This window comes from Homarus americanus, unplaced genomic scaffold (genome assembly GCF_018991925.1).
Source record: "Homarus americanus isolate GMGI-L3 unplaced genomic scaffold, GMGI_Hamer_2.0 scaffold19065, whole genome shotgun sequence".
NCBI classification, from domain to species: Eukaryota; Metazoa; Arthropoda; class Malacostraca; order Decapoda; family Nephropidae; genus Homarus; species Homarus americanus.
Genome location: NW_024757463.1, coordinates 1,529,520 through 1,539,708, shown reverse-complemented (window position 1 = coordinate 1,539,708; position 10,189 = coordinate 1,529,520). Strand labels below are relative to the sequence as shown.

At 36.0% G+C, this 10,189-nt stretch overlaps 1 long non-coding RNA gene across 1 annotated transcript; it reads left to right on the top strand.

Annotated features, from left to right (window-relative positions):
* Positions 1-3,668, top strand: LOC121857506. Its single transcript, XR_006087214.1, has 2 exons — positions 1-1,101; positions 2,074-3,668. It is a non-coding gene; the product is annotated as an uncharacterized LOC121857506 (long non-coding RNA).
* Positions 3,669-10,189: the final 6,521 nt, after the last annotated feature.

Genomic DNA, 10,189 nt, shown 5'->3' with positions numbered 1-10,189 from the left:
ATAGTTTACTGTTCCAAGTCAAACTCTTCTTATTATACCGAGTTATTCAACGACCACACATTTCTCTGGGGTTGGTGACCCCCCTTCCTTTCTCTTTTGCCTTATGGCATAATTTGAGATTTTCAGATTTTTAATGTTCTTCATCAAGGTAGTAATTGGTCTTAATATCTGACGATGGTGTATCTTTTTTGTGGTCAAAGACCACCGCTGTTCTTGGTTAATATCTAGTATGTTTGCCACAATTTCTTTGATGGTTGCTTTTCCTGAAAATAAAAAACACACAGTATTAACAACCATGAATGAAAGCAAATAGTTTACTGTTCCAAGTCAAACTCTTCTTATTATACCGAGTTATTCAACGACCACACATTTCTCTGGGGTTGGTGACCCCCCTTCCTTTCTCTTGCCTTATGGCATAATTTGAGATTTTCAGATTTTTAATGTTCAAGGTAGTGATTGGTCTTAATATCTGACGATGGTGTATCTTTTTTGTGGTCAAAGACCACCGCTGTTCTTGGTTAATATCTAGTATGTTTGCCACAATTTCTTTGATGGTTGTGTTTCCTGAAAATAAAAAACACAGTATTAACAACCATGAATGAAAGCAAATAGTTTACTGTTCCAAGTCAAACTCTTCTTATTATACCGAGTTATTCAACGACCACACATTTCTCTGGGGTTGGTGACCCCCCTTCCTTTCTCTTGCCTTATGGCATAATTTGAGATTTTCAGATTTTTAATGTTCTTCATCAAGGTAGTGATTGGTCTTAATATCTGACGATGGTGTATCTTTTTTGTGGTCGAAGACCACCGCTGTTCTTGGTTAATATCTAGTATGTTTGCCACAATTTCTTTGATGGTTGCTTTTCCTGAAAATAAAAAACACACAGTATTAACAACCATGAATGAAAGCAAATTGTTTACTGTTCCAAGTCAAACTCTTCTTATTATACCGAGTTATTCAACGACCACACATTTCTCTGGGGTTGGTGACCCCCCTTCCTTTCTCTTTTGCCTAATTGCATAATTTGAGATGTTCAAATTTTTCATTAAGGCAATGATGGGTTTTAGTATCTGATGTTGTGTCACGGCCCTTTCTAGGTTCTTTTTTTACATTATTTTTGGAAAGATTACCCAGTGCAACTGTTTTCTTAAGCTGCCATTCATTTTTTTTTTAAATAGAATATCTGATAACCATAGTTTGGGTATTGACCTGTTATATAATAACAACTTTTCAAAACAAAGAGAATAATCTTTTCTACTACCCAAGTAAAAACAAAAATTATAATGACCTTTGAATCCTTGGGACGAAGCATTATGTAAAGTGTGAATCTTCCTAGGAATATCATACTTGGTAAATATCTCATCAACCAGGGTCTTTGTTGCTACAGTTGTTGCCTTCTGATTCTGTGTTGAATGCCCAGGCATACTTAGAGAACACATGTCACCAGCACATTTTCTCTGCCGTCACGTGAAGGTTCTAGTACTGTAAAATCCACCGTCTCGGTGTCAAAGAGTCGCCTTTTCCTTTTGGTATAAGCCTGATTAACGGTGTTTTATGAAAAAAGTCACGGCTCTTTCTAGGTTCTTTTTTTACATTATTTTCGTAAAGATTACCCACTGCAAGGGTTTTCTTAAGCTGCCATTCATTTTTTTTTTTAAATAGAATATCTGATAACCATAGTTTGGGTATTGACCTTCTGTTATATAATAACAACTTTTCAAAACAAAGAGAATAATCTTTTCTACTACCCAAGTAAAAACAAAAATTATAATAACCTTTGAATCCTTGGGACGAAGCATTATGTAAAGTGTGAATCTTCCTAGGAATATCATATTTGGTAAATATCTCATCAACCAGGGTCTTTGCTACAGTTGTTGACTTATGTTTCTGTGTTGAATGCCCAGGCATACTTAGAGAACACATCTGTCACCACCGGCACATTTTCTCTGCCGTCACGTGAAGGTTCTAGTACTGTAAAATCCACCGTCTCGGTGTCAAAGAGTCGCCTTTTCCTTTTGGTATAAGCCTGATTAACGGTGTTTTATGAAAAAAGTCACGGCCCTCTCTAGGTTCTTTTTTTACATTATTTTTGGAAAGATTACCCAGTGCAACTGTTTTCTTAAGCTGCCAATCATTTTTTTTTTAAATAGAATATCTGATAACCATAGTTTGGGTATTGACCTTCTGTTATATAGTAACAACTTTTCAAAACAAAGAATAATCTTTTCTACTACCCAATTAAAAAAAATTATAATGACCTTTGAATCCTTGGGACGAAGCATTATGTAAAGTGTGAATCTTCCTAGGAATATCATATTTGGTAAATATCTCATCAACCAGGATCTTTGTTGCTACAGTTGTTGACTTATGTTTCTGTGTTGAATGCCCAGGCATACTTAGAGAACACATCTGTCACCATCAGCACATTTTCTCTGCCGTCACTTTAAGGTTCTAGTACTGTAAAATCCACCGTCTCGGTGTCAAAGAGTCCCCTTTTCCTTTTGGTATAAGCCTGATTAACGGTGTTTTATGAAAAAAGTCACGGCCCTTTCTAGGTTCTTTTTTTACATTATTTTCGTAAAGATTACCCACTGCAAGGGTTTTCTTAAGCTGCCAATCATTTTTTTTTTTTTTAATAGAATATCTGATAACCATAGTTTGGGTATTGACCTTCTGTTATATAATAACAACTTTTCAAAACAAAGAGAATAATCTTTTCTACTACCCAAGTAAAAACAAAAATTATAATGACCTTTGAATCCTTGGGACGAAGCATTATGTAAAGTGTGAATCTTCCTAGGAATATCATATTTGGTAAATATCTCATCAACCAGGGTCTTTGCTACAGTTGTTGACTTCTGTTTCTGTGTTGAATGCCCAGGCATACTTAGAGAACACATCTGTCACCACCGGCACATTTTCTCTGCCGTCACGTGAAGGTTCTAGTACTGTAAAATCCACCGTCTCGGTGTCAGTCACCTTTTCCTTTTGGTATAAGCCTGATTAACGGTGTTTTATGAAAAAAGTCACGGCCCTCTCTAGGTTCTTTTTTTACATTATTTTTGGAAAGATTACCCAGTGCAACTGTTTTCTTAAGCTGCCAATCATTTTTTTTTTAAATAGAATATCTGATAACCATAGTTTGGGTATTGACCTTCTGTTATATAGTAACAACTTTTCAAAACAAAGAATAATCTTTTCTACTACCCAATTAAAAAAAATTATAATGACCTTTGAATCCTTGGGACGAAGCATTATGTAAAGTGTGAATCTTCCTAGGAATATCATATTTGGTAAATATCTCATCAACCAGGATCTTTGTTGCTACAGTTGTTGACTTATGTTTCTGTGTTGAATGCCCAGGCATACTTAGAGAACACATCTGTCACCATCAGCACATTTTCTCTGCCGTCACTTTAAGGTTCTAGTACTGTAAAATCCACCGTCTCGGTGTCAAAGAGTCCCCTTTTCCTTTTGGTATAAGCCTGATTAACGGTGTTTTATGAAAAAAGTCACGGCCCTTTCTAGGTTCTTTTTTTACATTATTTTTGGAAAGATTACCCAGTGCAACTGTTTTCTTAAGCTGCCAATCATTTTTTTTTAAATAGAATATCTGATAACCATAGTTTGGGTATTGACCTTCTGTTATATAATAACAACTTTTCAAAACAAAGAGAATAATCTTTTCTACTACCCAATTAAAAAAAATTATAATGACCTTTGAATCCTTGGGACGAAGCATTATGTAAAGTGTGAATCTTCCTAGGAATATCATATTTGGTAAATATCTCATCAACCAGGATCTTTGTTGCTACAGTTGTTGACTTATGTTTGTGTTGAATGCCCAGGCATACTTAGAGAACACATCTGTCACCATCAGCACATTTTCTCTGCCGTCACTTTAAGGTTCTAGTACTGTAAAATCCACCGTCTCGGTGTCAGAGTCCCCTTTTCCTTTTGGTATAAGCCTGATTAACGGTGTTTTATGAAAAAAGTCACGGCCCTTTCTAGGTTCTTTTTTTACATTATTTTTGGAAAGATTACCCAGTGCAACTGTTTTCTTAAGCTGCCATTCATTTTTTTTTAAATAGAATATCTGATAACCATAGTTTGGGTGTTGACCTGTTATATAATTACTTTTCAAAACACTGGCAAATATGGGTGGAGGGGGGGGGGGTGATGATAGCAGCTGTGTTTATTACCGGGGTACATTGTTCTTTTACGGTATGTTAGACTGGTTTATAATACATTTCTATTATTTTAATATACCGGTAATCTTCATTTTAATCCAGCTTCCCAAACGTAAGTTTCAGTATAAAATAATTAGTGGTAGGACCTTGTGAGTGGTTTACCATGTTTCCATCACCACTCTTGACACGCTAAACTGCAATATTTAAGAGGTAAGAATTTTATCTCTGGTGCTTAAGATGACCCCCTAACTTAGGGTTGATTTTTTTTTTTTCAAATTCCGTCTTGTAGGCCGAGATATACGGTATATCTTAAAAGAAAGCTTTATTGGAGAGCAATTGCTTGCAGGACTGGGATTTTATGGAGCAGAACCTTGATAAATCTGACTAATTGGGGCAGACGGCTAGTCCAAAAAATTTGAAAGTTGTAAAAGTGTTGCACTTTAATATATAAGGTCTTTAAGTGTATTGGCTGGCTGCTCTCCTGGGTGGAGCATTTATCTAGCCATGTGTTTTCTATTAATAAATGTCTATCATTGTCTTAACCTTTTGAAGTATTTTGAATTTTAACAATGTTAAGATTTTGAAGTAAAATAATTTCATATAGTATTTGGAAATTTAACTATTTATTGTATATACAAATATAACAATGAAAAATATATAAATTGAAAAAAATAAAATATATGAATAATGGCATGAATAATTTACCCCTAAAACCACAAACATTTTTATTACTCAAAATTTACCCAGGAATAATTTGGGCCATTTTTGGACTTAAAGTATTTTATAACAATGAATTTTTTGACTTGTAAATATTAATGTTAAGCCCATTTAGACATTAATAGATAAATACAAAAATATTTGGCATAATTAGATTTAATACATCAAAATAATACTGACATTTCGGTGCTACTATAATATACTGTACAGTCTACTGGGGTATTTACACTGTACCCTTGTTAAATAGGATCCCTGTAATTTGGATTTTGCTTTAATGTGTCAAAAAATGAATTAAACGATTTATATTCGGAATGAATCGGAAATAACCGAGTGGTTCAAAAAGTTGCCTTGGCTGTCGTGTACAATATTCTATTTATAATTATTGTGCAAATATTAAATAGTTTTAAAATGTAGATGCAATAATAAAGTAGAGATATTAATATATAGTGTGAGGTGAGATCGTGGATGATATTTCTAGTGTAACGGCCACACTGGTAAATGAAGTAAAAACCCTCATTGGAGAAAAAAAAGATGAAATTTTGGAGCTGGTTTGACTATAGTGCATTTTTTTATCAGCTAAGAGATGCCCCGCCCCCTCCTCAAGAGTTACACCTGATTGGCTGTTGCAATTCTGTCCAATTTAGTCCTGAAGTAATGATATTTCTAAATGAGTTTATTCATAATGACCGTTTCTGACGAGAAAGATATTTAGTTAAATTATAAAAGATCATACATTAATTATTTCAAACATGAGCACATAGGAAGTTTATCAGAAATATTATACATGAATTAACTGTTAAACTCTGGTGGCAAATTGACTTTCGGTGGACGCATTTAATATATATTTATTTTGACCCACAATAAGACATACTGTACTAAGACAAATTACATATCAATAATATTACATTATGCAAAAACTAACATTTTGAAAGATCAGAATCATATTGAAATATTACTCGGCCGTCAGCAGAGGCGGGGAAACGTGAAGTTAACAGTTAATTCATGTATAATATTTCTGATAAACTTCCTATATGCTCATGTTTGAAGTAATGAAGGTATGTATCAATATAATTTAGCTAAATATCTTTCTCATCAGAAATGGTCATTATGAATAAACTCATTTAGCAATACTGTACATGATTACTTCAGGACGAAATTGGACAGATTTGAAACAGTCAATCAGGTGTAACTCTTGAGGAGGGGGCGGCGCATCTCTTCTCAGCTGGGATAAAACACACTATAGGTCCCTCTTGTGCCAACTAACACAACAAAACAAGGGAGAAACACGAAGAACAAAGGAACGGTCTCCTGAGTTAGATAGGTTGGGGATTAATCTTCAGTGGACCCGACCTGATCCTCAATACTATTACACTTTCTAAATATCAACATATCAGTTCACCTCACAATGTGCAGTAAGTCTTACATCTATTTATTACTGTATTATAAACTTCATTATTACTGTTTGTACACGTAAAAAGTATTTGTTCACAGTAATTATAAATAAGATTATTTTATGTGGCAGTCAAGGCATGGTGAGTATGTTTGTTGGTTGGAATAATGAGGTACAAATTGAACAAAAATTGATAAATTGTCGTATAATGTCAAAATATTTGGAACTCGGTTAGTTTGTATTTTCAGTAATTCGGTGGACCACAAACACTATACCCTCATTGATTTGATAAAAAGACTGGGTCACTCGAATTACTGAAAGTACGAATTAACTGAGTTGCGAATATTTTGACATGACTGTACCGTATATATCTTCAAGTACAGTTTGTCACAATATATACTGTATATTGGTATATTTTTATTACCCACACTACAGTGTAACTCAGGTTACAAGACTACTGTATAACTCGGGTAACCTGGATCCTGCTTGACCGACGTCCAGCACACCACTTCCCTCTCAACACACACAAAGTCGTCATACACACACACAATAAGTCGAATTCAATCCAGTTACTCCCATGATATGTTGAGAGAGCGTAATGACCCGACCTGACCTTCCGGGGGGGTGAAGCTACTACACAAAGGTGGATATTTCTATAAGACGGTCGAATCTTTTTCATATCGTCCGGTATAGGGAGGATTTATATATAAAGGATCTCGATATAACGTACATTCCTTTCCTATATACGAGTCCGTTAAATGAAGGCTTTACATACACGACCTCGATATAACGGATTACCCTCCTCACTATAACACATAAAAATTATATATAACAAACTATAATTCGATATATGAAACACAATTGGTACATTAAAACAGTCGGTTTGTTACTCGGCCGCAGTTACCAACCGGTTTTTATACGGACATTAACAGAGGACGCTTTATACCGAGTCAATTTTCGTTTTTTATTAAGGTTTCAGGATTAATTGGTCAAGGTTACTTATACTTTACACTTAAACCCATACTTATACTTTACACTTAAACCAATCCTCACACTTTAAACCTGTTCGTATAGTTTACACTTAGCCTGTTCTACTTTAGTTACACATGTACTTGTACTTAAACCAATACTCACTTGTATTACTTAACACAGTAACAGGCGGGGTTAGTGACTCTAACCTATATGGCTATACTACTTTAAGCTTTAACATCTGGCAACACTGCTGTATCCCAGAAGTGTACTGAAGGGAGATATTTGAGGAGGAGGGTTGAGATGCAAGAAGGTAGAGTTAGCAAGTGAGAGATTTGATAGCAGGTGAGCCATCCCAGGTTAAGAGCAGTATGGCAACATTTCCATCACCAGCAACACCCTCTATGACCTGCCAGATGTAGAAAAACATCAACTTGGTGACTTACAATCATATAACCCAAATACTATTAAGAAACTGATGAATAATATTAAAAACGATGAAAGATTAAGAAGTTATCGGAGAGGAAGCTCAACATAGATGCCGGTCAGCAAGTTGTGACCATCTTCACTTACCAGCAACAGTATAAACCTTTCACTACAGTGTTAAGGTCGAACTTGGGGAGATTAGTCCCTGGAGGTCGGCATACACCACCCAGGGTGAAACCTCTTCATTAAAAACACATTTATTGTTTTTGTTATATTACGTGGTCATACTGCAGTACAGTATTGAAGACAGCGGAAATTTGGTTATGAGAACACACTTCCTTGTGCACCTGAAGATTGGTATAAATTACTACATGTGCAATAAATCTTGGCCCAAGACAGACGAGGACTGGGTACCCTAGCTTTAAACATTACGACAAAACTTCATATTAATGTTGTCTTTATGTTGATGTTTATAGAAAACATTAACAGTATGTGAGTAATGAATGATAACCTAATAAATGAGAGAGACAGAGGAGTTCAACACCACACAGTACAGCAATACTCACTAGAAGTGTGTACAGGTTCAGACAGAATAGAGGGAGAGGAACTTGTCCGCCTCAGCTGTCTTGACATAAGCAAGTTTGTGGATGACACCAAAATAGGGCGGCAGATTATTTCAGGGCAGGATGCAAATTCATTACAGGAGGATCTAAATAAACTGCAGGGGTGGTCTGAAAAATGGCAAATGAAATTCAACACCAGCAAGTGCAGCGTACTTAATATTGGAAGAACAAATACCGTCAATGTATACAGCCTTAACATCAACCTAGAGAAGTCGACTTGTGAAAGAGACTTAGGGGTACTTGTAAGCCCGGACCTACGGCCTAGAAAACAGTGCGTTAATGTTCAAAATAAGGCAAACAGAGTATTGGGTTTTATATCTAGAAGTACCAGTTACAAGAGTGCAGAGGTCTTATTGCAACTATGTCTCGCACTAGTCAGGCCGCACCTCGATTATGCGGTTCAGTTCTGGTGCCCCTATTATAGAATGGATATAAATTCACTAGAGTCGGTGCAGCGAAGAATGACGAAAATGATTCCGGGACTTAGAAACCTTCCATATCAGGATAGGTTAAAGAAACTTAACTTGCATTCCCTAGAAAGACGAAGAGTGCGGGGAGATATGATAGAATTAGCAACTTTGTAGTGGCTGGAACGCTGGAAAGTTTTAAAGGAGGCTGTATGATTCAAAGTGTGTTAATCTGGGCCAGCTCGTTCAGCATTTCTTTCTTTGTCAAGTGAGTTTGTCGTAGTACCTGCTGGAGGCTTCTGAGGAAATTGGCCTGGGTATCGAGGGAAAGTTTTAATTGGTAAAATCATGGCTCAATTGATAGAACGCAGAGGGTCAGTGTGTAGATGGTGTTAAATCTGGAGGGGCCGTGTAACCAGTGGGGTTCTAGGGTCAGTAATATTCAATTTTGTTCATAATTTATATAAACGATTTAGACATTGGTAAGCAGTGATTACAAGCAAGTTTCTGGATGACACCAAAATAGGGGCGGCAAATTAATTCAGTGTGGATGCAAATGTATTATGGTGGAGGATTTAAATAAACTGGTGGAGGGGTGGTCTGAAATGAAATGAAATTCAAAACCAGCAAGTGCAGTGACTTTACATTAAGAACAAATACATATAATGTATACAGCCTAACAACATCAACCTAGAGAAGTCGACTTGTGAAAGAGACCTAGGGGTACTTTAAGCCCGTACTTACGGCCTAGAAAAACAGTGCGTTAATGTTCGGAAATAAGGCAAACAGAGTATTGGGTTTTATATCTAGAAGTGTAAGTAACAAGAGTGCAGAGGTCTTATTGCAACTATATCTTGTTAGTCAGGTCGCACCTCGATTATGCGGTCCAGTTCTTGGTGCCCTATTAGAATGGATATAAATTCACTAGGAGTCGGTGTAGCGAAGAATGACAAAATGATTCCGGACTTAGAAACCATCCATATCAGGATAGGAAAAGAAACTTTAACTTGCATTCCTAGAAAGACGAAGAGTGCGGGAGATATGATAGAAGGATTTAAGGGTGAAAGGAATCAATAAAGGGATATAGATAAAGTTCTTTTTAATATCCGGAGCAGGATAGGACCTGAGCAATGGATTCAGTTGGATAGTTTAGGCTTATGAGGGGAGATAGGAAGAAACTGGTTCACAAATAGGTGGTGGACGAGTGGAACAAGCTTAGCAACTTTGTAGTAAGTGCGGAACCTGAATGTTTCAGAAGGAGGCTAGATAGATTCTGTTGGATGATAGAGATTGGTAGTAATCCTCGACAGGAGCTGCTATGCATGTGCCAACCGGCCTATTGCAGACTCCTTATTTTCTGTTATGTTTTTATGTTTCTTATGTAGTTATAAGTTAGTGAAAAGAAGAAATTAAGACATATGAACTCATTCCTGAAACATATAGAGTGAAATTTAGGACTATGA